The sequence below is a fragment of the Condylura cristata genome, unplaced genomic scaffold, assembly GCF_000260355.1.
Source record: "Condylura cristata isolate star-nosed mole 26May11 unplaced genomic scaffold, ConCri1.0 scaffold00026, whole genome shotgun sequence".
NCBI lineage: Eukaryota > Metazoa > Chordata > Mammalia > Eulipotyphla > Talpidae > Condylura > Condylura cristata.
Window position 1 is genome coordinate 15,994,934 of NW_004567127.1, and position 27,482 is coordinate 16,022,415.

General features: G+C 33.6%; 1 protein-coding gene and 1 pseudogene across 3 annotated transcripts in view; one reads left to right on the forward strand and one right to left on the reverse strand.

The window, feature by feature from the left end:
* DPYD (dihydropyrimidine dehydrogenase) overlaps window positions 1-27,482 on the forward strand; it is a 728,688-nt gene that overhangs the window by 51,694 nt on the left and 649,512 nt on the right. The gene's annotated exons all lie outside the window — the stretch shown is intronic.
* On the reverse strand, window positions 106-883 carry LOC105854119 (annotated as a pseudogene).

Below are 27,482 nucleotides of genomic sequence, written 5' to 3' on the forward strand. Positions count from 1 at the left end.
GGCCAGCAAGTTCCAATAACAGACAGTTGATTGATCAAGACTCAAATGAGTTTCCTCTTCCAATTTTGTTCTTTTGGAACACAAACAGGTATCTCTGTTTTTTGTATGTAGGGAGGCTAATGTTTTGAAATGCAGCTACTGTCATCTTCTAACTCACAAAAAGGGTTGTAAATTATTGTCAGAAATAAGTCTTTAAAATCTTCCAGTTTTTAAAATAATGTCTTAAGACCAACCTTTCCATTTTGGTCCACAACTTGATAAACATATTTGACCTATAGTGTAATGATTTCTTCTACCAATAACATATTACACATCTTTAAGTAAGTTTCCTCACTTATTTAGTCCTTCCTTAATGAACTGAGGTTTTTTCCCCTTATGTGCCTGTGAAAGGTAACCTGAATGTACACATACATATGTGTGCATATATCATTTTTAAGTAAGTAACTTTCACTATTAGGAAGAACTAGAGGGTCAACTCTGTGAGGACAACTCAGTCTTCCTCAGAAGACCCCCTCTAAGCTGAGGAGGGCAGGTTCAGGTCACTGAAGGACGTGATGAGGCTGTAGTATGTCTTTTCATCGTCCGTTAATCCTGCATTGCCCGGTCGCACCACCACAGCTACATGCACATCTGCTTCCTCAGCAGCACTGGCCTCAAGAGTAACGTCTGTCAAAAACAAGATGTTGTTGGTTGAGCATCCAATGCTGTGTGCAATCTTTCGGTAACTATCACTCTCCACTTTGTGTCCAATCTTGGTGTCAAAGTGACCGTCAACAAGCTCCAGAATATCTCCCTCTGTAGAATGTCCAAATAACAGTTTCTGTGCTTCTACACTCCCTGAGGAATAGATATATACTTTCATTCCAGCCTCTCTCCATTTCCTGACTGCAGATACTCTTTAACATTTTCTTTGATGTAAGGAAATAAAATGTCCTTCGATATCTAACAGGATCACAGTGACTTCGGCGGGCACGGAAAGCACGACCATTTCCCTACTGGATGCTACTACGGGGATCGGCCTACTGGTAGGGAGGGTGGAGGGTGGCGCCGGCTGCGCGCCAGCCCAGTCCAGACTGCCCCCAGCCGCGCGATAATCTCGGAGCGGACACCCGCACGCAGCCTAAGGCGCGAGGGGGGAGAGCGATCCGCACCCCTGCAAGTGGAGAAGGTTGCCGCACAGGGGCCCTGCAGTCGTGAACTGCTCGGGTGCTCTGTCTTTAAAGATGTCGCTGAAGTGTACATCGTGTAGTGTTTGACCCATCTTTGCTTCTAGGTATTTTATGCTTTCCGTTCTTATGTCTAGGTCTTTAATCCTAAGTGAAATAATTTTAAAAGGGTACAAGCTTTGACACATGGTGAAAGCTCACTAAGTAGACTTTATGTTTTGTGAATATGGGTAGTATCTCATGGCTCAGATGATAAAGCTGTCTGAAGAAAGTGCTTTTTTTTTTGTAGTAAATTACAGATATTTCAGATTTACTAAAATGATCATACATTTATTAATCCTTAAGTGTGACTTTTCAAATGTCATACGCTTTTAATTGTAGTACTTGGTAAACAAAGCCAGGTTGATAGATCCATATAACATTTATAATTAAATGGATTTTTTATCATAAATTTTCTTTGCTTTTTCTATAAGAGACAAAACCTAAATACAACATTACCCTTCATGCTACAAAAAGTAATGTAGTTGGTTATTTTGATTCCTTTAATTGTTTATTTTCCTGAGCCTCTGTAACAATTTGGGTAGTACTTATGGTATGAATTAGCCATAAACCCTGTTTTTGTCAGTTTGTTTTTAGGATTATTATGTTGCTTTTTTGGTTGTTGTTGTCAGCTGCCTCTGTTATTTTTTGAGAATTAAAATCTATTTCTTTGTACTTACCTAGCTATTTCTTTACCTGTATATCTAGGTCTGTATGTATGTCTATTTTTTTTTTCCAGTGAGACTTTCTGACTTTAAGCTAGCAGTTCTATAAACTATAACTCAACAATTAATTTACCCAAATCGTTTCTTCTATAGCACTGCCTAATAAAAAAACAATTGATAGTGCTGCTGTTTCCTTGTACATATTTGAAATAACTGCTCTATCATGTTTAGTGCTTGCCATTTTGGGGACTTCACAAAGGGGTTTTAATAGTGTGAGTAAAAAGAAAAGGCCACCAGATCCAGGAAGGAGAACAAAGGTCTGAATGTGGAATGTGCTTAGAATGTTTGGGAGGGCAAGTATAAAGAGAAAATTTGGGTTCATGTCAGAAAAATAGAAGACATGTTTTAGAAGGAAGAGTGAAGTAGATGGGGTTCGTATTGTGATACATTACATTTCAGAGCTTTTTTTTAGGGTAATACACTCCTAATTTTGACTAGAATACTGCTATCATAAAAACAGTATTTTAAAATAATGAGTAATCTTTAGAATATGAATTTTGATTACACTTGTTAGTTAGGGATACCCATAAGGTGGAAACTTCGGAAACAGAAAAAAAAAAAAAAAATGGACTGAGCAATGCTTCAGACATTGTGAAGATTATTTGGGAATGTGGTCAATACATTTTTGGTAGAGAAATGATAAAACATTAATTCAAATGTCATTCAGCAATCACTGACCAAGGACCATCATCACATGCCCACACTACTACTTGAGAGGCAGCTAGTGAATTGAAGTGTTGACATATGTGGTCCCACAATGGCCCATTGTCTCACCAGCTGACATAATTCCTGGCATATAGTAAGCACTCAGAGATTACTAGCTATTATTATTATTATTATTATTGTTAGATTTTGTTATCACTGTTGCTGGATTCTTCTTTCTCCTGGTTAATTCCTGGTATTCCTGGTACTATTATACCTTCTGTTGTCCTATATCAGAATTGGCTCTGGGCAAAGATGAAAAATGAGTGGGTAAAAGAGAAAGAATCCCAATCCAAAAACAGGCTGAGAGAAATTACTAGTATTAGAAATTTGGATTGTATTGGAAAGTTATTGCTGTGCTAGGTTTAAACATTACCTATTGTACTAGCCTTTATTAAGTTGAATGTCTTGCCCTTTGAAGGTTGCATTGTAGGGTTCTTTTGTACTTCTGTTTACCTTGCATGTAATGACATTACCCCTTTTTACTACATTTATCCCGTACTTGGTGAAAAGTTCATGATATACTATCTCTACCTCTGAAGCAATGTTTTCTTTGTAGTGAATGACATTATAATGCCTTCATTTCAGTTTTTTTTTTTTTTTTTTGCGTGGGGAATATTATAAGTCAAATGAGCAATTATATTTTCTTAAATATTTATTCTATGTATGTGTATAGAACTGGGGTACAGACCAGAGGTACAGGGGCAGTGAAAAGATTCACCAGTGAGAAGATTCACGAGACAGAGTAGGGAATGGAACAGGGAGATCGACAAAGTCCACTGCTAACGGGGAGCAGTGGGCAGGTCAGGAGAGGTCTGCCACGCCATCTGGGTCATGTCTGGGGTGGGATCAAGCTCACAGTGAAATGGCTGAGGCTCTCTTGGCAGTGCTGCATCCTAACCCATTGCACCAGTGGGGAGGGCCCTTAACTGAGCAATTATTTAACCCCAGGGCATAGGAGTGAACATAAATGAGGAAATGGTAGCATTTCAGTCTTTATTTTACTCATGTAGCAAACTGAGCTTTGACCTAATGATGAGGAACAATGATTAATATAAAAACAGTTAATTTTCTAAGATAAATTCTTGAATAGATAAATTCTAAAACATTAGGAAAATTCTAGAAATTGAATATTGGCAGACACTGTGTGTGTGTTTTTTTTAAATAAACAGCTGGATAATTATAATACAGTCACTTTTGCTAGGAGAGAATGGAATGGGTTCCCCGAGAAAGATGACATGTGACTTGAATCTTGAAGATGCAGCAGGACCTTAACAGAGTAGGAAAAATAGGGGCAGTGGAAGGCATCATTGGCAGAAGGGCAGCATATGAAGTTGCACAGATTTATAAAAAAAGGTGTCATATTTTCACTGAGCTACATATAGCTTAATGTTAGGGTAGTAGTGATAGTTCACAAAAGTCTTAAAGGTAAGGTCTGATCATCGTAATAGCAGAAACTAATTAATACCTATTTAACTTTCATAATTATTTAATGATGTAAATACAACAGCTATTCCTAAATGACAGAAGGAAGAGAGGATTAGAGTTAAATTTGTTATTCAAGTTATACAGATAGTAAGTAAAATGGGAACATTGAGGATAACATTGGATATTTGCAAGTTCCAGCACACTTAAGAATATATGAAGCACGTGTAAATAAATGTATATATTTTACAAGATGAAATTAAATGTTTGGGATATTTTGTGTTAAACTGAATTAAAGCAGGAAGTTGCTTTTCTTAGCCATTTTTCTGTAATGTTTTCATTACCAAGTTATCATCTGGCAATTTTTGTGGATTTATCCAGAATTCAAATTAAGTTTTCCAAAGGAATTTATTTTCAACAAATATATACATCAGCTTTATGTATGATAGAAAAAATATAAGAATTATGTAAAAAAGAAGTAACTATAATGGATCTTATAGCAACAATTTTACTATATTGTGAAATATGGCAATATATTAAGGAAAATAGATTTTTTTTAAATTATAAAAATAGAAATAATAACAGAAATCATCATCTAGAAAATATCAGTCAGCAATATCAAACAAAGAATCAAAGTGTTGACATGGTAATATTGCGTAAACAATATTTTTTCCTGCTGAGACTTGCATCTAGCTAAGTCTTTTACTGGTCTTTTAACTGTAACTTTCTGTTTGTTAACACAATGTTGACATTAGGTAGGAACCTAGACAGAGGATATGTTAGAAGAAATCCTTTGAAAACAGTCATAAATGTAATATCAAGATAGCAATTCCAGTTTGCATTTATAGAATGTCTTTCTCTAAGGAGCTCAAAATACTTGACATTCATCTTAACACCTTGGTGAAATATTTCTATGGTAGGTATTATTGTTCTGTCATTTGCCTCAGGAGAAAATACATAAAAACTGTCAGTAGTTTTTTTGTTTTTGTTTTTTTTTCCTCACAGATACCTATACTTAAAAAAAAAAAAATAGCCAAGTAAGTGGTAACTTTCTCCATTTAATTCCTCTGGCCTAAAACACTGGACCCCTGATTTTTTGTACATATCATATCCATTCTGATAAGAGATTTCTACCTTCAAAATATATACAGAATAAGAAAACTCACCATCTTTTGTCCCTCCAAGGAGCTTCATCTATGTTATAACTAATGTTATTTATTTTTTTCTCTTAGAATATTATTATCACACCTGTCCTCCTCTACTTCTACTTTGCTTGGACATTTATTTGGCTCAGAGAGACCATAACTAGAGGTCTCCATGCCATAAGTCAAAATATTTATAAGCTATAAGGCAAGACAAAGTAATATTAATTAATTTATGTCCTACCATCCAATTTAAATAATTCATAGTGACAAGATTAGAAAAGTACAGTTTTTATGTATTTCTGTTCTGTTTGTGGACTGTTGACACTTGGGTGAGCAATGCAATAAACATCTGCATAGTTTACAAATAGTATTTATTTATATCATGCAATTTGTTTTTTCTTGCTTTCACTTCAGCAGAATCACAGATTATGTTATGATACTCCAGGTTGCCATATAATTTGTGTTCAAGTGGTAATGTTTTAGAGGATCAAAATATAAATGTAATTTCATCAAAACACATTTACCTATTTGTTATTAAAATATGAAGGCAACTATTTAAAAATTATAAATCAGTGTTTTAATGCATTTAAAATTTCTTTTTCTTCTAAAGTGTCTGTGTATCTATTTAGGCAAGGTGTCTGTTAAGACCTTTGACATATTTTAATCAGATTTTGAGCTGTAAGAGTTCTTTGCATGTTGGTTAATAACCATGTATTAGAATTGCTTTTGATAAATATTTCCTCTAGTTCATCTCCTTACATACTTATATTGTCATTTACAGAGCAGAGGTTTTTAATTGAATAAAACCCAGCTTATCAATTATTTCATTTGTGATCATGACATTGATGTTGTGTCTAAAAGTTAATGCCATATCCAAGCTTCTCTAGGCTTTCTCCTGTGTGATCTTCCAATAGCTCCATCATATTGCTCTTGGTGTTTAAGTTTCTGATCCACTTTGAGTTGATTTTTGTGGAGGGTGTATTATATGAGCCTCAGTATTTTTACTTTGTGATTTCCCAGTTTTTCCAGCACATCTGACTCTAGCACAGTTAATTTGCTCCATTACATTTGCTTCTCTATCAAAAATCAGCTGATTGTATTTATCTATCTTACCCTGATACACTTATGATTTGGACATTTTATAAAATTGTGAGCTCTTTGGAAGCATACTTTTATAATTTAATTTTAGATGAAAGTGTCACAAACAGAATAATCTAGCTAAGGACAACACTAATTGTACTGATTGCTGGTTTTCCAGTCGTTACAAATTGAGGAACTGTTTAGTGTAGCACTTTCCAGTCCTTTTCTTTTCTCTCTTTTATTTTAGAACACCACTCATAGACAGATTTCAATAATACTTGAAGACTGCACTGAGTTATAGGTGAATTTAAAGAGCTTGCATGGGACTTGGTGGATGAGTTTATTGTATCTCTTTACATCTTATAAATACTCTTATACATACAAACATTTAAGTATGAGTAAATATTTTACAAATATTCATTATATATAACTGTAAATATATAAATGTGATATAAAATTGAATACATAAATGGAGGCATTAAATTTTCTTCATTTATAATTTCCTAAAAATTTCCAAATTGATTGTTTTCTAAAAAATAGAATTCTTAAAAATCAGGAAATTAGTGAAGGACTTCTGTAAGTCCTGTTCAAATGCTGTAGATTTTGAAAATGTGTATAAATGAGTCAGAAGTTTTTTTTGTTTTTTTTTTAATCACTGTAGAAAATGTTGTCACTTTCCACCCATCAGTATCTCCTGAATCTCCAGCCTGTTGAGAGAAGGCCAGGTATGAAGCTCCATTTTAGAAGTCATGTTGAGAGACCAAGGTGAACAGGGCTGATTTTCACATCTTTCTTTGGCATCTTCCACAGAACCAGGTCTTTCACTTCACAGGTTGTAGTGAGATTCTTATGGAAATAAATGCATCTTATATGACCTTTTGAGACTACTTCTTGAGGAATTCTTTCAGTTTTAAGAAGGATAATTCCTCTGTATGTCCATGCAACTATATTCTCTCTTTCCTATTATAAAATCAGAGGACATTTGAGTTATTTTTGAAAATAGAAATTGTTTTTTAGTCGTCTTTACTCCACCTTGTTTTTTGAAACCACTTACAGCTAGCTCAACAATTTAATGAATAATAAAAAAGAAAGCAGTCTCGTGCATGCCTCTTTTAAATATAGGTCAGTGTTGATTTAAATTATTTTATGTACTTGTTTGTAGTATACTTATTTTAAAAGCTGAAGCTTTTAGGCAGACATTCAGGACATTGCTTTACTAAAAAAGCTGTTGTTTGCTTATTGGTCTGCTCATACACAGTTCTTCTAATTACATCTACCCTAATTTGGCATTAATTAAGAAAGAAACTGAAACAACAGTTCTGTTTATCATACTATAATATCTTGAGTCATTATTATTATTATAATTTTAAAGCTAGTGTAAAATAAAAGCAACGCACCTATGTGGTGCAAGTACAATTTCTGGGTATTCTTACAATAAATTTTAGTAAAAAATAAATGTAATTCACCCTAAGTTCTCATTTGAAATCTACCTGTTAATGCTATAACACGCATAAAATTTACAAAAACAGATAACTGCAGAGAAGAAAGGCAAAAAAGACAAAAATAAGAGAGTAATGAAAAGGGTAGTGATGGGAATGTGGTAATTTTACATTATACAAATTAATGAATACATAGTAATCAATAAATCGTGAATTTAATGTCTCAGTATTTCATATTCTTTCCAAGAAATGATTTTCAAATATCCCCAGGAATATGTTGATATATATATATTTTCCTGGAGCAACCAACAACACAGAGCATATACAAGCCTGACTAAACCTGTGGTGAGAAGAATTAAATGCATTTCATGTGGCTCAGAGAACAAACTTACTCAGCTTGTTAAAGCTGTTTATTTTTCTTTTCCTTTCAAATCCAAATAATAGGCAGGCAAATTGTTCCCCCCATCTACCAACCATTGTAAGTAATCTTATACTGTTTGATTCTCAGAGCTCCTAGCGAAAAGTCTGTGCAGGAAGCTGACATGTACAGTACACATTTTTCCCCATTTACCTCTGCTTACATACAAATATGTAGCCTAAGTTTGTTACTTCAAAATTCAGTTGACATATATATTACAACCAGACTCATTCACAGAGGTAACTAGCTAAATTTCCTGCCTTTACTCAAAACTGGCCTCATAAACACTGCCCATTCTTTGGAAATGCTAAGCTCTCATCTCTCCTTCACTCCTAAGCCCTCCCACCCACCACATCTGGTTGCCATTTCCTCTGCATCAATTGAGGCCACCCTTTTCTGTGTCACAAATGGCTTGTTTTGTGCAATCCAGTTAACATCTTTTCAGTTTTTTTTTTTTTTTTAATATTTATTTATTTGTGCATACAGAACTGGGGTACAGGCCAGAGGCTCAGGGACGGTGAGAGACAGAGTGGGGAACAGAACAGGCAGATCAACGAAGTACACTGCTGAGGGGAGCAGAGGGCGGGTCAGGAGAGGTCTGACGCGCCATGTGGTCACCTCCGGGGCAGGCGGGAATCGAACTCATGCGAAAGCGGCTTTAGATTCTCAGTGCTGTGCTTTAACCTGCTGCGCCACCAGGGAGGGCCCATCTTTTCAGTTTTTTATTTTCCTTCCTGTAGCCTTCTGTATAACTTAATTATCTACATCTATGTATCAAGTTCTCTCTCTTAATCATCCATCTACTCTATCAATCACTCCTTTATAATACTTCTAGGAACATTAATTACAAAATAAAATGTTGCTGAAAACAGTTCAACTTCTCTCTATTTAAGCAGCTTTCCATTTGACTTAATAAAAATCAGTCTAGGGTAATTTGAATGTATTTGTAAAATTCAAGCATGCCCTTCAGGTCTCAGCCAAAACTTAGAGCTTCTGGATTGTTTTTTCTCATTACCACTCTGCTCCCTACTTCCCTGAACTTATCTTTTATGTAACCGACCTTCTCTCTTTCTTTCTTTCCTTTTTCTCCTTGACTTCATTTAATCAACCACCCCCCTTGGAGGACTTTTGATGAGCATTTACATTCCAAATCCTACAGCAAAAGAAAAAAAAATTTTTTTTTCATGAGACTCTTTCTAGACAGGGGAGACAAGTAAGTGAGTACATTACCCTCTTTTAAATTATTACACTGTTTTGACTTTGTCTATAATATGCTCCTTTACCAATGAAGTGCCTAGTATTTCATTAGTAGTTTAAAAATATGGAATCTAGAATCTGACATTTTTACTAATTGGTGAGCGCTCTCCAAATTAACTTAGTACACATTCCTATATTAATTATTATACATTAGATTATTTATTGCTTATGCTTACGACTGTTATTTGTATATCATTCCCTTCTATGGGTTGGTTTCTATTTATAAATATTTGTTTTATTGTTTTAAAAAATATATTGTTGAAAGTCTCATTTAGTTTTATTACTAATGTTTTTTTCATACTTTTGACTAGAAATACTTGAACATCTCCTTGTAATTGTTTTTTAGCAATAAATATTTTAAAATGTGTATCATAAAAATATTTAGAATTTCTGTGTCTCAAATAATTATGGTAATCAAAATCTTACTTATCTAGTATGCCAAAGAGAAATAGGGGCCAAGGGTGATTAATCTGGTACTGATTGTGGAGTATATCCTTGTCATTTATATCTATTTTCAGAAAGAGGATTCATTCCTAGTACTGCTTTGTGTTTAAAAGGGCAAGTTTGGACAAAGAAGACTACTATAGAGAATATTTTCTGTCAATCCATTCATGTTTCAGTTTAGAAAGAGTATTTTTTAGCATAATTTATAAATTAGGATGATAAGAAACATGTAAAACTGGACAATAAAATAAAGGTAAAAACAAATTGTTATTTTTTTTAAAGATTTATATATTTATTCATACAGAACTGGGGTACAGGCCAGAGATGCAGAGGGTGTTAGGATTCACCAGAGACAGAGTGGGGAGCAGAACAGGCAGATCGATGAAGTACACTGCTGAGGGGAGCAGCGGGTGGGTCAGGAGAGGTCTGCCACGCCATGTGGTCACCTCTAGGGCAGGTGGGAATTGAACTCATGCGGAAGTGTCTTTAGCTTCTTAGTCCAGTGCTTCAACCCACTGCACCACCAGAGAGGGCCCTTAATTGTTATTTTGAAAAACAAATAAATAAATGATCCAAAAAGGGGAAATTATTAAAAATAATGAGTACATTTCATTTGGCAAGGTGGAAATATGTGGAATTTATGGGTCAAAATATTATGAGGGCTGATTATGAAGAAAAATAGCCTCAAGGAAAATGTTTATAGAGAACACTCTTTCTCCTCTGTCTCATCACCAGATATTAGCAGAATTGGGTGACCAGTTCTCTCAGGAGTAAAGGCATAACCAGGTCATGAGGGTTTCAGCGCTAAAATCTGGAAGGTCCTTAGTAAAGCAGAGTGAGTTGGCTATGTGAACAGCTAGTCATTTTTAGCCAAGAGAAGTTAAGGACAACAGAGAGGACTGAATGTGTGGTTCATCAGTAAAATGAATTCCATAGGAAGTCAGAAGAACACCATTACTTCATTCCTTATTGCAAGTTCATTGAGCAGAATTAGGGGATGAGAACCCTTCGATCACATATAAAGTTAAGTACTTACACTAGCCTGGAATGTTGAATATATTTAAGTTAGAAGAAAGTTGTAGCATGTATGAATACATAATAAAGCATAATAAAGGGTCAAGAAAGGGAGGGATTTGAGAGACCATGGTTAGAGGAAATAACTGCTAATTTTCAACTTTCAGGAAATGGTTATGTTTGATTTAAAACCCAACTGATCATGTTTTTAATATTTTATGCTGAATCTATTATGGGCATAAAATCCTGTACTCATAAGTAATAATTATTCAAATAATTGATCAGGTAAACTAACTTAAAATAGTTGGAAAGTATTTCTATAGGAACTGATTTTTATTCAATTTTTATTTAATTAAATATGTGCATTTATTTTTAACTGAGGTAATATTTGAATCCCTTCATCAGGTATTGCCAATATTGTACTCCTCCACCAGAACACCTACAGTCCATCACCACAGCCCATTTTCCTTCCATCCTTCTTTGTTCTTACTCTTCTGTTTCCTTCTTCCCTAGTGCTTCCCATACCGTAGAACCTAGAATTTCTTTCCAATTAAAACAATTATAAGTACAAAAATATTGAAAATATTAGTAGAAATTAATAAAACAAATCAAACATCAAGTGGAAAACATTGCAAATCTACAGAACATTGATGATGTCGAATCAAAATTAAGAACACTGCTACATAATATCTGTCAAATACATTCTGCATTTGGGATTACACATTTCATGTATATATTCATTAAGCATATATCATGACTAGTATTAAAAATGTTTTGACAGTAGGGTATATTTCATAATTGTTAATTGAAGTACAGACAGCAATGCCTACTTTTTTTTTTTTTTTTTTAAAGATTTATTTATTTGTGCATACAGAACTGGGGTACAGGCCAGAGGCTCAGGGGTGGTGAGAGGCTTCACCAGAGACAGAGTGGGGAGCAGAACAGGCAGATCGACGAAGTACACTGCTGAGGGGAGCAGCGGGCGGGTCAGGAGAGGTCTGCCGCGCCATGTGGTCACCTCCAGGGCAGGCGGGAATCGAACTCATGCAGAAGCGGCTTTAGATTCTCAGTGTTGTGCTTTAACCCGCTGCGCCACCAGGGAGGGCCGCAATGCCTACTTTTTTTTTCCCCAAAGGTCTATATGTTTAGGTAGTAGTTAGGTAGTCTATATAATTTATTTGGTAAACATACCAGCCTCATAACTGGATAAAATTTAATCATTGGCTTTATAAATATAGTTTGAACTTCAAAATCTGAACTGCAAGTTTATGATTCCCTTGTAAAACTTATGCTACAACTAATGTTTGAGGAGGATTATTAAATAGCAAATAGCAAAACTGTCTATACACACACTCTAGAAATCAAAGAAAGGAAACATTTGACTCATGAAACTAACTTTTAACTAAAAGCTCCATTTATTAAAAACAAACAAAAATGCCCACTATCTTCAGATTATAAGCCCATCAGTTTCCCTTAATCATTTAAGGATTAGTTATAAAACATGAAAAAGGGAAAAAAATCAGTTATTTTTCTAGGAAAAAAAAAAGTTGAAAGTTTAATGGACTTACATTTAGACAACCAAGAAGTCAGGTAAGACAGTTTACTGTAAGATTCATGTTTAAGTAATCTACAGTTTTAAAACTTTTCCTGTAGGTCATCATCCTGTCTGACTTACTTTTCTATCATTATATAATCACTTAAGAGTGAGAGGAATAAAGACTACACTGTGAGCTTGAGTATTGATAATCAGTTCTTACTAATAAGTTGGCAAAGTACTTCTGGAGAAAATGATCATATCCAATCGATTCTTGCTAAAATAGCTTAGAATGTGTTCATTTACTAATTTACTTACAACGAAGTAAGTAACTCTTCAGCTGGCCAGAATATTTTTAATTTCTGTGACTATTCATTTCTGTATTTGAGCAACACAGTATTGCAGGTTGTATTCATATTCATATTCAAATGACCACTGGAAAAAATGTTCTTTATTTAACTGAGAAATCAACAGCACTGAGAAGGGTAATACAGTAGAAGTCAAATTATAACCGGGACATTGCACTGTGTATATGAGATCAGTTGAATTTGAATAAGATAAATAGAGATTATACAGTTCCACTATGGAAATGACCTTTTTAGAAAATGCAGGTGTTTGATGCCTATTGCTACATCTCCTGTTTTACAATTTGGAATATGTTAATATAGTGTGATGATTATTGTAATGGATTGCATGTAGTAGACTCTCTGTTCCATTTTAAAGATGGGGAACTGAGACTTAGGAAAATACTGTAATATTAGGGTGGTCATTTATATTTCCTAGTGCTGTTTTCTTATCTATAAAATGAGAATGATATTAATTAATATATACTATATTAAAGTATAATAGACATAATATACTAGTGTGCAATAATAATGTTGTTAACAAATGTGATACATATTCTATAGTAACACTTCTTGGGTACTATTATTACAAGTGCTAAGAGAAGGAAGTGAAAATTAAAACAATATTGGTCAGAAATGTCCTAATTTTGATATATTTTTCCAGTTCCTTCCTGTTGTTTTCTTTAGCTAGTATATAACTACCCTTCTTGAGTTGTTCAAAGATGCAAACTTTTTTTTTTTAAAGATGCAAACTTTTAACAGCTTACTTTTTAGTTTATATATCTTGCTTGCTTGAGTTAAACACAAATACACATATACAGACACACATAATTCAAATACAGAGTGTTGTATAGTGAGAAACTTTCACATTTATCAGTGCCCAACTGATTTCTTTCTTGCTACTGGTACTGTTAACCACTGTAGAAATCTGTTTTGGTATATCTGGAATTTTGGGGATGAGGATTAAATATGTAAATTTAACATAGGACCAGAACATTATGTAAAATAGATGGATATCTGAAAAAGTCTACATAATGGGGACCCAAATGTCTTTGCATATTTAAATAATAATTACTCTTTCTTGAATTTCCCTGATGGTAAATACCTCTCAAGTTTTTTACCCTAATTTAGCCTTAACTTTTTATAAGATCTCTACACCTAAGTGTTTAAGTGACAGGCATAATGACTGAGGTAGTATATTTCACTAATTTTGAAATACAGAGGATCCTACACTGGCTTCATTATAAACCATACTTTCCAATCCTTTGTTTGAATAGAATATTAAATAGGCCTTCCTTGGTGACATTAAAGCACAGCATTATGAAGCTGTTGCAACCAATGCAGCCCCTGTTCCATCCCCGGCCAGGGTGATGATCCACTTGGCGCGGCAGACCTCTCCTGACCAGCCCACTGCTCCCCTCAGCAGTGTATTTCAGTACATCCACCTGTTCTACTCCCTACTATGTCTCTGGTGAGTCCTCTCACCCCTGCCCCTGCACTTATTTATTTATATGAATAAATAAGCAAAAGAATATTAAATAGAGGGCAGCAGAAGTAACATATGTGTATGTATCCACATATTAGACAAATGTTACTTTGTTTTAAAATTATAACTTATTAGAAGCAGTAAATTAAAAAAACTCTAAATCAAAACATCCATTTGCATTTCTTTTTTATTACTATAGGTGTGGCTATTGCTTTATCAGATATTATTTCTTATAGCATCATTGCTTTGTTGGACAGTAAAATAGCAACATGTTTAACTTAGGAAAGATGGTAAAGAAAGTTCTATTTCACTCTGTTTTCCATATAATGTATTACATTATTTTACTCCATAGACAATTTTAGAACAAAAGAGGCCATGCATCTTTCTTTTCATTAGCAAATTGGCAAGGAATCACAGACATATCATGTTAAAAAAAATGTGTATTTAAGAAATCATCATTGATTTGATTTTTAATACATCATTTTAGAATAACAGATGGGAGAGTTGTAGTTATAAGCAACAAAATACAAAATCACCTAGCTTGTTGGTGTATAGTAGACAATTTGCATGATTAAATTAAGTTGGAAATAAGAGAGGACTTAATTCTATAGATGACTTTATTGGTATTCTTATTTTCCCTATGAGCTTATGTATTTTTTAATCTCTCATGATTGCAACGCACCCCTCCTAGTATTCTTCTCCTACTCTCTCTCTAGTATTCTGAGGCTGATTTCTTAGATTTAAAACTAGATTCTGGTGTGAAAATCCATTTATGTTAAATAATTCATATGAAATAAAAGGACTATTGAATCAAAGCACAAAATAGTTAATTAAGAAGTGTTATAGAAGTGAATAATGTCCTAATAAAGAATTTTAGACTTCCTTTTCATAACTAAGAATTTAGTTAAGCATGTCTTAATTTACTTCCTTAATTAATACCTACTTTGGAAGTTAAGTAACAGAGAACACTGGAAATTTAACCTGCATTTGTAAGAGAGATGCAAAAATATTCTATACCATTTGTAATCCTGCATGACTTTAATCAGATATTTGGAGGCCTATTTCAATTGCCTCCACTGTGAGCTATTCAAACTCGAAATATTCTGTAAGATTCCCTTATAACTTGAGAACAAGATGACTCATTTCCCTTAGACACCACTGCTTATGCAATTTTAGCTATGGAGAATGAGCTGTCCATGACTCTTTATCACCATTCTCTGCTGAAAACATTTGCTCTTTTCTTCCTTTCCATTGCTTGTGTTTGTTTATCTAATTTGGATTATTAGCATGCCATCATGGTCTATAATTTTTCCCCCTCAGTCATTTACTTCTCAGGCAGGAAATTTCTTAGAGCTCCTGAGGACAACAAAACGTGACATTTTCTTTTCGTAAAAGGAAAAGTCACAGAATTAAAAGTTGGGAAGACTTAATGTCTTTAGGAAAAGGTTTGTTCAGATATTGCTAGAGAATATTCATGCATTTTCTTCCTTTTAATTATAAAAGGACATATGTTGGTGATAAAAGTTCAAGCATGATAACTCTTCATCAAATTTATTATTTCTTTAATTTTTAATATAACTAGTATAGTGCTTTGAAAATTATGAAAGAGGATTCAGTTTTTTTTTTTTGGTGGAATATTAGACAATAACCAAATAAGGTGCAAATCTAGACCCAGTGTCTACTGAGAACATTGTAGATTAGTTATTTAACCTTTTGTCTCATTTTCCTGATCTAAAAATAAAAGCTCTAACGAGCTTTCCTTCAGGGTTGTTGTTGTAGGGCTTAATAAAATAATGTTCAGGCCCTCCCTGGTGGAGCAATGGGTTAGGACGCAGCACTGTAAGCTGGCCGCAGCCACTTCAGTGGAAGTTTGATCCTTGGCCTCAGAGGTGACCTACATGGTGCAGCAGACCTCTCCTGACCCACCTGCTGCTCCCCTCAGCAGTGTACTTCGTTGATCTGCCAGTTCTGCTCCTGGCTCTATCTCTGTTGAAGCCTATTGCCACCTCTGCATCTCTGGCTTGTACTCCAATTCTGTATGCATAAATAAATAAATCTTTAAAAAAGTCTTTCAATAGTTAAAAAAATGTTAAATCCATAATTTAAAAAATGTTCATAAAATTGTTAGAACAATAGTATAGAGGGAGAGTTCAGTAAACATTATGTATTAAAGGATTTTTGACAGTGGAAAATTTTAGGAAAATGTAGACAGAACAGAGAAAAATATAATAATTTGAAATTGATCTGAAATAAGTTATTAACATTATGATGTGTGTTGCTTTAGTATTTTTATATATGTCTGTATTTAAAAATGAGATTATAGCACATATGTAGATTATAAGCTTATTTTATTCACTTAATAGGCAATTTTTAGAAAATTTGTTTATTGCTCTAATCATATATTATGCTACATGTTAACTAACAGTCTTTATTATCACTATAATATATAATATATATCCAATGCCCTACTGATGAACATAAAGCTTTCATACAGATTTTTAAAAAATGATATTATCAGAAGTTTCTCAGTTAGCATTGTTATAATTGGCATTATGTTAACAATATATATGTTTACATATTTGGGATTATTACCTGGAATTATATAAGAAATTTCCTTCCCACAATGAATTATTAGTTATTAGTCAAAGCAAACTGAAATTGACCTCATTTCAAATGTTTGGAAGCATATGATACAATTTTATAATACACAAAAGTTCCTCAGTCTTCATTGTTTTCCTTTGAAAATACTGATCTTTATTTGAGTCTTTCCAAAACAAGAATAGCAGTGAAACTGCATACCAACAGTGACATATGAGGGGATGTTACTTGCCATTAGTTATACAACACAGATTTTCTTTTATAATGATGACAAAGTAACACTGAATTGAATCTAATTAAGCATAATTGTATAAATTAGTCACTTCACATAGTCATTGATTTGCATTAGTATTTTTAAAATAAGCAATTTAAATATGCATTATACACATACATTTCAAATGCTCATGTAATAATGGTGTTTTATATTTATATGAATATAAAAGAAATGTTGCTTAATATATCTGCTCCTCTAATACTATAAAATAGATTTGTGCATTAGAACCAAACTTCATATCTTCTCTTTGTGACATTTTTCACATCTTCTTAAAGATGGAACTGTTCTTATTCATTGTATTTAATTTATTCAATATGATATCTTAGGAAAATATTTACAGTCCTTATGAAGTGCTTAAACAGAAATAATGTGTTCTTATTGCTAAGTAGATTATTATGATTTTCTATTACAATACTTTAATGCTTACAACTGGGGTACAGGCCTGAGGTTTGGTGGGTGAGACGATTCACCAGAGACAGAGCGGGGAACAGAACAGGCAGACTGACGAAGTCCACTGCTGAGGGTAGCAGCAGGCGGGTCAGGGTAGGTCTGCCAGGACATGTGGATCACTTCCGGGGCGGAGGATCGGAATCGCACAGCAGCTGCTGCTCACCTGCAGTGCTGTGTCCTAACCCTTTGCCCACCAGGGAGGGCCCGCCTTCTACCATATTATGCTTTATTCATCACACATTAAATACACTGTTTTTTATATGCCTTGGAATTAGCCAACCGCAAAGGCATTTCAGGTACATAACTATGTTGGCAATTCCTTTTCCCTGTCATGACCTTAGAAAGGTCTTCCCTGTCCTTCCTCAATCTCTAATATCTTCCTTTTCCTAAAGTATTTAGCACTGCTTAGATGATCAGTGTTAAAATATTGCTGTATGAAATACATATCTTTTATATTTTAAATATGTATTTAAAATATTTATATGTATATCTTTCCTCAATTTAAATGTAAGCTTTAGGAGGACACAGTGCAAGAACATTTGGCATAAATTCTAAAGTGCTACTATTTTATGTTTCTAGCAAATTCATGCAAAAGAAATTCATGCAATTTATTTATGCATGTACATACCATGAAGTATCTATTTGAACTATTTCCCACTTAATTAATAAACAGCTTCCTTATTAGTGGAAGAAATGTGACTATTACCTAGTCTGGGTATTACAATAAATATAAGAGAAATCAGCTTGGTAGTAAGCTCTGGTAAGTTTTTAAAATACCAGTTACAGTTTGGCCAGGGAAATAAAAGTTATCATGTGGCCAATATCATATTCTTCTTTTGAGATTTTCAGAAAGCTCTGAAAATAAACAGTAGATTTGGGACCAAACAGTGGATTAGTCAAAATCACCATGAAATGACACTTGGCAATTTTTAAAATATATTTTGTCTTGAATAAAAAGTGTTTTGTTTTTTTGTTTTAAGATTTATTTATTTGTGCATACAGAACTGGGGTACAGGCCAGTGGTGTAGGGGTGGTGAGAGGATTCACCAGAGACAGAGTGGGGAGCAGAACAGGCAGATCGACGAAGTACACTGCTGAGGGGAGCAGCGGGCGGGTCAGGAGAGGTCTGCTGCGCCATGTGGTCACCTCCGGGGCAGGCGGGAATCGAACTCATTCAGAAGTGGCCTTAGCTTCTCAGTGCTGTGCTTTAACCTGCTGCGCCACCAGGGAGGGCCTAAAAAGTGTTTTTAATATATTATAATCAAATTATGATGAAGTAAAGTCATGATAAAATCCTGTTGAATATATTGAAGGAAAACATAGCTATGAGGGAAGTAGTTTTTGCTTATAAATCAGTATATTATAGTGAGTCAACTTTCTTAATTCTTAAGAACATCTAAAATGGGAGAAAGTGTTAGGGAGGAATTATTGCTATATTGAAAAGTCATAAAGCAATATTTTATTGATTATGTTCAATAATGGTTAAATGTGTAGAACAAGTTGTCCAATTTTGAGTTTCATTAATAAGAGAATTTGAGAACCTAAAGTCATGATAAGATTCCTGAGACAAGCACATGGGTAAATTGCGAGTTAAAAACAAGTTGGAATGATGAAGCAAGGCTAAAGGATTAGATTCTTCAGGCTTAAGACTGGAAAAGTGGGGAGTTAATAACAGTCTTTAAGGATGAAGAGTTCTTACACAAGAAAGATGACTAGCTCTTTTCCATGTGCAGTGAGTACTGAACAAGAGGTGGGATTTAACAAATATTTATTGAACATCTTCAGGAGTGCAGAACAAGAGGATTGGAAGTATAAGGACTTTAGATTAGAACTAAAGAATATGCTAAGAGTGTAGATGTTAATTCCCTGAGAGGTTGTGGCTTTTGGTTTTTGGAAGTCTTTTAAGCAACATGGATTTTCACTTCATTATTATACCAATAGACAGTTATGTCAATGCAATTCAGTGAATGTTTATTCATTCTTAAGGCTCCTTCAAGAAGCTATTATTGAATAGAATACTATATCTTTGTAGAACTAGTTAGCAACTAAGCTGTTTAAGATATAATAATAATATTATTATTATTTTGTTAATTATACTAATAATAACAACAGTGCAATAAGTAAAAGGCTTTGATACTATTAGTAGGCAATCATGCAATTCCTTATATGAATTCTAGGAATCATTAAATACTGGGAAAATTTAAATTTATGTAGACATTTTTGATAGAAATAAATAATATACTACTGAGAGAAAAAGTTATCTTGAATTGCAGTGTGTAGTAATAATTTTCTTTGTGAAAGGTCCATTGAAAATTAAGTTCTAGAAGTTAATTTTCTCTTTGTGATTTTACCCTAGTCATTGACAATTTGATTTTACTATATATACTATTCTATTAATGACGGCAGCCAACATTTAATTATTCTAACAAGGACAGCAGGATAGCTGCCACTTTGTTAAGTTGAAATATTAAATTCACTTAATAGGAATATTGCTTTATATATTACTAATGACCATTTGAAATAAAATTAAGATATGATTATCATTTTTCCCATTGAAGCAAGTCTGTTTTTAAGAATTGTATCAATAAAAGTGCTTATCAAAAGAGCTACTGCATATGGGCCTTTATTCCACAAGGGAAATTGCCTAGAAAATCTTTCCTTTGTTTAATTTTAGTATTAATGCAGATTTTGCATTCTACATGATTTTTATTCATTCGCTGAATCAAATTAGTGGATTTTAGGCACTGTTTAATGCCCTGGAAGTTTATTAGTGAAAAAATAGGAAATTCCTTCCTTTATGGGTATTTTATATAATTTTGATCAAATTAACAACCAATAAAGTAAATAAGTATATGGTATGTCAATTTGGTATGAGTTCTTCATTTTCCCATTAAAATATTTGAATTGCTTTTATTGTGGAACAGAATATTTCCTTCCCTTGGTATTCCTTTTGATAAGAGCTAAGATGCTGGTTCAGGGTCCTATGAGTGTCAGAAAATTGGCTTAAATTAAGAAGCACACATTCACATACTAATTTCACCAACTTGTGATTTTTGCTGTTTTTCTAGCTTCTCTGACCTTAGAGATGGCATGCAGTCCAATGGGGAAGAGAGGCCATCAGTCTCCGTTTTCACTGCTAACTAACTATATCCATAGAATCAGTACTAAATGATATCCAGAATCAAGTCAAAGAGGCAGAACTGTACAGTGTTTCCAAGCTGTATTGATGGAAATTTTGATAAGTATGTATTTTGATGACAAGTTAAGCCACTTGTGGTTTATCATGGAATGAAAGGGTCACTAATCTTGGGTCACTATTCTCTTGTCTGTGTGATAATTTCATAAAAGGACCAGTTTAAAGAAATACAATGACTGATAATGCCATTAATTTAAAAACTGATACTATAATTTTCATCATGTGTAAATTATCTGAGCTTTGCAATCTACATAATCAACTCTTTATTCAATTTTCAAATTTCATTTTCAGCACTTTGGTCATGTTCCATAAATATGCTATTTTCCTTATCTTTAAAAAAGTGCACATGCGGCCCTCCCTGGTGGTGTAGCTGGTTAAAGCACAGCACTAAGAAGCTGAAACCACTTCCGCATGAGTTCGATCCCCGCCTGCCCTGGAGGTGACCACATGGCGTGGCAGACCTCTTCTGACCCGCCCGCTGCTCCCCTCAGCATTGTACTTCATTGATCTGCCTGTTCTGCTCCCCACTCTGTTTTTGGTGAAGTCTTTTGCCATCCCTGAGTCTCTGGCCTGTATCCCAGTTCTGTATGTACAAATAAATAAATCTTTTAAAAAAAAAAAGTGCACATGCTCAGATTTCTAAGTATGTTAAAGTAGATCATATTTACTCCTCCCACTATAGGGTGAGCAATGAATTTGAGTTGGTTTATACTATTTCACTGTTTAACCTCTAATAGAGCATCATTTTTCCTTCATGAAGATAAATTCCTGGACTAAAATTTTCTTCCAGTGATGTACTGTAGAGAAAATTATACTCATTTCCATATGTTCATGGAAATACAGTTATTGGTACTTTACACTCTAAAAAAATTGACAGTTTACCACTGAAACCCATCAAGAAAAAAGAAGCAAATACTTGGAAACCAGGTGTAATTTGAGAATGAGATGGTATATCCTCTGGAGTATATGGAAAGTTACATGACCTAGATGCAAGTGAATCCTCTTGTGTGCTACCTTTCTTGGATTTAGAAGTTTTGTGTATCAGTCCATTCAGTTTTTTCTAATACACTTGTTTGAATGAAAAATAAAGAGAAAGTCATCAAATAGTCTTTTGAAATATTCCCTGATTATTTTAGCTTTCAATATTTAGAAGCAAACAGCTCAAATACATGGAGTGCCATTAGAACATGCCAAAAAGGAGGAATGTGCACTTGGGCCATTCTTAGGGGGTAGGTGTGCTCTTGTGGTTTTGACTGGTACTTTGTTAATAGTAATGAAGTTGAACAATGATTACATGGAAGGGGCCTCCCTGGTGGCACAAGGCATTAAACCATGGCATTATGAAGTTATCCACAGTCACTGTTGCATGAGTTCGATCACTGCCAGGGAAGTGACCCACATGGTGCAGTAGACCTCTCCTGTTTTGTCTGCTGTTCCCCTCAACAGTGTATTTCAGTGTATCTGCCTGTTCTGCTCCCCACTCTGTCTCTGGTGAATCCTCTCATCCTCCTACACCTCTGGCATTACCCTAGCTCTTGTGTGCATAAACAAATATTTTTTTTAAAGAAGTAACTTCATGGCTGAGGCATAAATATCTAAGGAATTTTCTTTTCCCTTGTTAGTATTTTAAACTTTTAATTATTTTTTTTCAATACTCTTGGGTTCTAAGTTATATATCTTAACACTTTTTTTTTGTCTGAAAATCCATTTAGCTCATCTCATAGATTTTTATGACATTTTCTGTTATTCTTAGTAAAGTTTAGAAACAACCAACTGACAAAGGAATTGTGTGGCAAGCCCTACCCTAAACAAATTGAAGAGGTACAGTTGAATATATGTTTGTAACATAAATGGTAAGAGTATTACAGGAGATGAATGGGGAGTAATCGAAAGAGAAAATACAAATAGTCCAGAAAATTGATTAGGTGCTTAACTTCACCAGTCACCAGGGAATTATAAAATGCCCTCCCAGTCTCAGGCAAACATGGAGAAGGTGAATAATACCTACTTTTAACAAAGTTTCAGGTTTGATAAGTGTGCTAAACACATTTATATACTGCTAAAAGGTTTTGGATTGGTACAGATTTCCATTGAAATATTTAATAATTTACATTAAAATGAGAAAAAAGGGCCCTCCCTGGTGATACAGTGGGTTAAAGCGTAGCACTATGAAGCTATCACAGCCACTGAAGCATGAGTTTGTACCCAGTCAGGGAGGTAATCCATATGGTGTGGCAGACCTCTCCTGCCCTGCCACTGCTCCCCTTGCAGTATATTTCAGTAGATTTGCCTGTTCTGCTCACCACTCTTTCTCTGGTGAATCCTCTCACCCTCTGCACCTCTGGCCTATATTCTGGTTCTTGTATGCATGATTAAATAAATATTTTTTTAAAAATGAGAAAAAAAATCATTTCCATTATGAAGGAATTACCCTAAAGTAAGGTAAATCACAATCATGCTCATTCAATGGTTCATATTACATGAATATTCATAAGAATAAAATGGTAGGGTCAGAACTACATTTCTGTCATTAATAAAGTGATTAAAGAAAATATGTTAATTTTTAGTTGATCTTGGAATTTTGGATATATATTTATTCATTTGGTTGGAAGTCTACCTATCCCTGTCATGTGAAAAAAAGAATTTTGCTGGCTTTTTTAAAAGGTGAATTCCATTGAAAAACAATGAGCACATGCAGACATACACACACTCATGTGCACTGAAACAAGAACATCACAACATAAGGTATAATTGTGTGAACCTGGAAGGCTACAGAGTTTGTAATTGACAGGTACAGAGAAGTGGAATAAGATTAAATGTAAGATATCATTAATATTTATTAAATTAAAAAATGTTATTTATATCTGTACTTTTCTTTTTCCAGTTTCATAAGAGCTTATGTTTTGTCATTGAATATCTAATTATAAAATGAAATTTAAAGTTAAGTATGTATACAACTTAGGAATATTCATCCACTTATATATTTTTAAATATTGGAATATAAAGCTTGATGTATTTATAATGAAATCATTTTAATGGAAATTGTGAACATATTGATGTATTTTGAAGGTATTCTATTTGCTTTTATAACAGAGAAAATAGAAAACTGGTTTTAAAGCTACAAAGTTTTCAGATACTGGCTTATGAAAATTGGCTGAAATTGCTATTCCAGCTCTTTTTGGGATCAACACTGGTTCTGTTATTTTGATGTGACTGTAGATTTTATATCGTTAAATTCAGTCATAATGCTTGTTTCCATTATGTACCAGTTACTTCATGCAACTTTTTGCATGCAGATTTCATGGAAAATTGCACAGTATTTGGTAACATAGAAAATATGATTATAGTTAATAGATATTCAAAATATTTTCTTGAAACTAACATTCCAGGAAAATGAAAATCCACTCCTGTAAGTTATGAATACTGGAAAAAGGGGAGGAAACATTTTTTACTTCAAATCTTATGTAATTAGAATAATTTTATAAGATATAAGTCTATATTAATAGATAGAATATTTTGATATGTGTTTTAAGCACATTTATTGTGTTTTATATGATGTGGTATAAAAATAAAAAGTAGATGTGCCTCAAAATTTCTGCTCAAAATTTATATAGCTAAGGGTTTACTACTTATGTTGGATTTCTACCTAATCAATATTTTAAAAAAATTGTAACATGTTCAGGTGTTTAGTTCCTGAGGGTGTAGGATTTACGAACATTGAAATTATAACTTCTATTTTGATCTACTTTTCACTGATAGAATTTTAGAATTGATAGCCACTTGTCATTCTAGGGAATATGAATTATTTAATCTGTTCCAAACTTTTGAATAACTGTCTAGTGTTTTAGAAACCAGAAACAAAAATTATAATAGGAGTTTAGACTATAATATATTGCTGCAAGGATAATTATTAAGGGAAAACACAGCTGACATTTTCAGATTTATGCACACAATCAGAGATGGAGTCCAAGGACTGTGACATAATTATCTTCATGCTAACAATTTTTGTAAATCTCTTGACAGAATTTTAGCTAATTTTAAAATGCCTTCTGAAGATTAGCACTTAAAATTGTTGGGGAAAATAGCACAATTTATTAGCAAGGGTATAATTGTAAACCTTCTAAATACTCATTGTGAATATCATTTAGACAGTAACTCCTGCTTTAGCAGCTGGTATATAAGACACCAGTTTATGGAGTCTTGAAACAACAGCGAGTGGAATCTAATTAAAGAGGATTACATGCCAAAGAAAAATTATTAAAAACAGACTAATAGACAATTGTTATGAATTTAGAAGTCTCTGCCAACTTCTCTTTTTGATACAAATTTATGTTAGTAACTGTCAAGTAACAGCCTTTATTTCTTTAAAACCAAAAGGATATTAGAAGGCTTTTTATCTTTTGTTACTTAAAAATGATTGTTTTCCTGAATTTTAACTTAACCAAAACTTAAATGGTTCAATTAATTTTTCCCCACATATTTAAAACACACATGTGTTTTTAAGGATAAATGTTTATAAAGACTATCCAGGTTTTTTGTTTTGATATGTATCAAGCATTATATATCTGTATCAAGCATTATATATCTGTATAGGGAAGTCTAAGACATATTTATCCTTTATAAACAAAAAAATCATTTTATCAATTTAGTTACTGCTTATAGGGCCTTATGTTGAATTGTTTTGCATGTGTTTCTTCGTAATGTTTAAAGTTTAGGATTCATTAATGATAGTTAAATTTCAGTGCCCTGAATACTAAATTTCTCTCTCTTGTTTGAGTTGACACCTTTTGCTGTTTCATTGTTTTATTTCAATTGATATAACTTAAAATGAAACATCAACTTAATTTTTTTTTTAAAAAAAGAGAAATTTCCAAAAAGGTATTTCTACCCTGTGCTAGAGAAAGTCAGTGTTCACATCTGATTTGACATCTCATACATGCTCTGTAGCATATTACCATGTTTCATCATTTATTGCTTTATACAACCATATGGTTTAAGTCAATCTACACTGGTAGAATCTGATCAGATCAAAAATTGAAAATTGATTGCTACACAGTAAGAATAATGTGGTTTTTTTTAATGTAATTAATTGTGAAAACCACATGGACTTGGTAAATGAGATATTTGTTTAATATTCTGTTTTTAAAGGATTTATTTATGCACACAAGAACTGGGGTATAACCCCGAGGTACATGGGGGAGGTAGGAAGATTCACCAGAGACAGATTGGGGAGCAGAACCGGCAGATCAACTGATACTGCTGAGGGAATCAGTGGGCGAGTCAGGAGAGGTCTGCTGCAATATGTGGGTCACCTCTTTGGCTAAGGATGTGCTCATGCTGCGAAGGCTGGAAATAGCTTCATAGTGTCCACACTTTAACCCCTTATGTCATCTGGGAGACCCCTATTTATTTAATATTCTTAAATGCATATTATTCCTTCCAATACTTGCGTATATGAAAAACTTAACTATGCGAAATTGTCTCAGAGATGCAGAAAAATACTGCTGATATCAAGAGTAGTAATGCAGAAATTATTTGATTTTGCCCCTCTGCCACCTTAACCCCTGACTACATCTGTTAGGTGGCGCCTGTTTCTAGGATTGTCTTCTGCTTCAGAGAGAAACTCCCCAGGAACAACTGTGTACCTGTGTGTTCTACTGGTGGTAACTTATTTAGTAACTGATATATTCAGATGTCACTAAGAGCTTTCTGAAGAAGTCAATTCACAAATACATCACACCCGAAGGCTTGTCTCTTGGGAAAGTTTTGATCCATCTCAGAATAAAATTTTCCTTTTGGCCTCACTTAACACAACAGTATTCAAAATGCATACCAGAAGGACATTTCTAGGCACATGAATTCATATCATTCATTGGAAGATCATAGCAAGGCACCTCTGCCAGGGAGCTTTCCTTGGTCCTTACTGTTACCTGCACCCACTCCATGCTAAAGTATTTCAATGTAAGTGTATAGACATCAACTTAGGAGAAAAACAGAATGATCAGAGCTTCCATTCTTTCTCTTCACTTCCTCCTGTATCACTGAACCTGGGAAGGTATGTTTGGTCAGAAGTCTTTTGTCACTCAGAGGGGGGAAAAATATATACATATATATATAGTCTTAGTGTCATAGACTGAATTGGAATGAACTGAGAATTGAAGCATAGGTTTGAGGAAATGATAGAAATTCATATGTTTATAATATTTCATGTATGGTCTACTTTTCTTATTCTTACTAGATAGTCTATAAATAACATCAGTTTCTGCCATTTTTTGATTTGTTTTCTTGTCCTAATTATTTTAAACATTTAGTTAATATTTAATTGGAAATCTTTATTTTCTTATTATGTGTGACTTGCAATTTTCTCTTTGATTAATTTTTGGCACGAGGGAGAACATGTGATAGTAATGAATGGGTATATAGGGGAAATAATACAGAGTTTGGGAGATGCAATTAGCAAACAAATATCACTTGATTCTACTCTACCAAAATGTCATCAGGATGGTTTCCTTCTTGACTCACAGGAAAAAATGAAATACAAATCTTTAACAAAGACAGTGACTAAGACAGGTAGTATCACTGAAAGCAATTGCTTTGTAGAAAATAAAAGTAGTCCTTTTTGAAGTAAATCTTTTAAAAATATTCTGACTTCTTTTGATTAGAATCTCTGCTCACTAACACTTTATTTTTATTTGCCACTTTGAATTTCCTAAAAGTTAAATTTTACTAAGTTGTTATCATGGTAG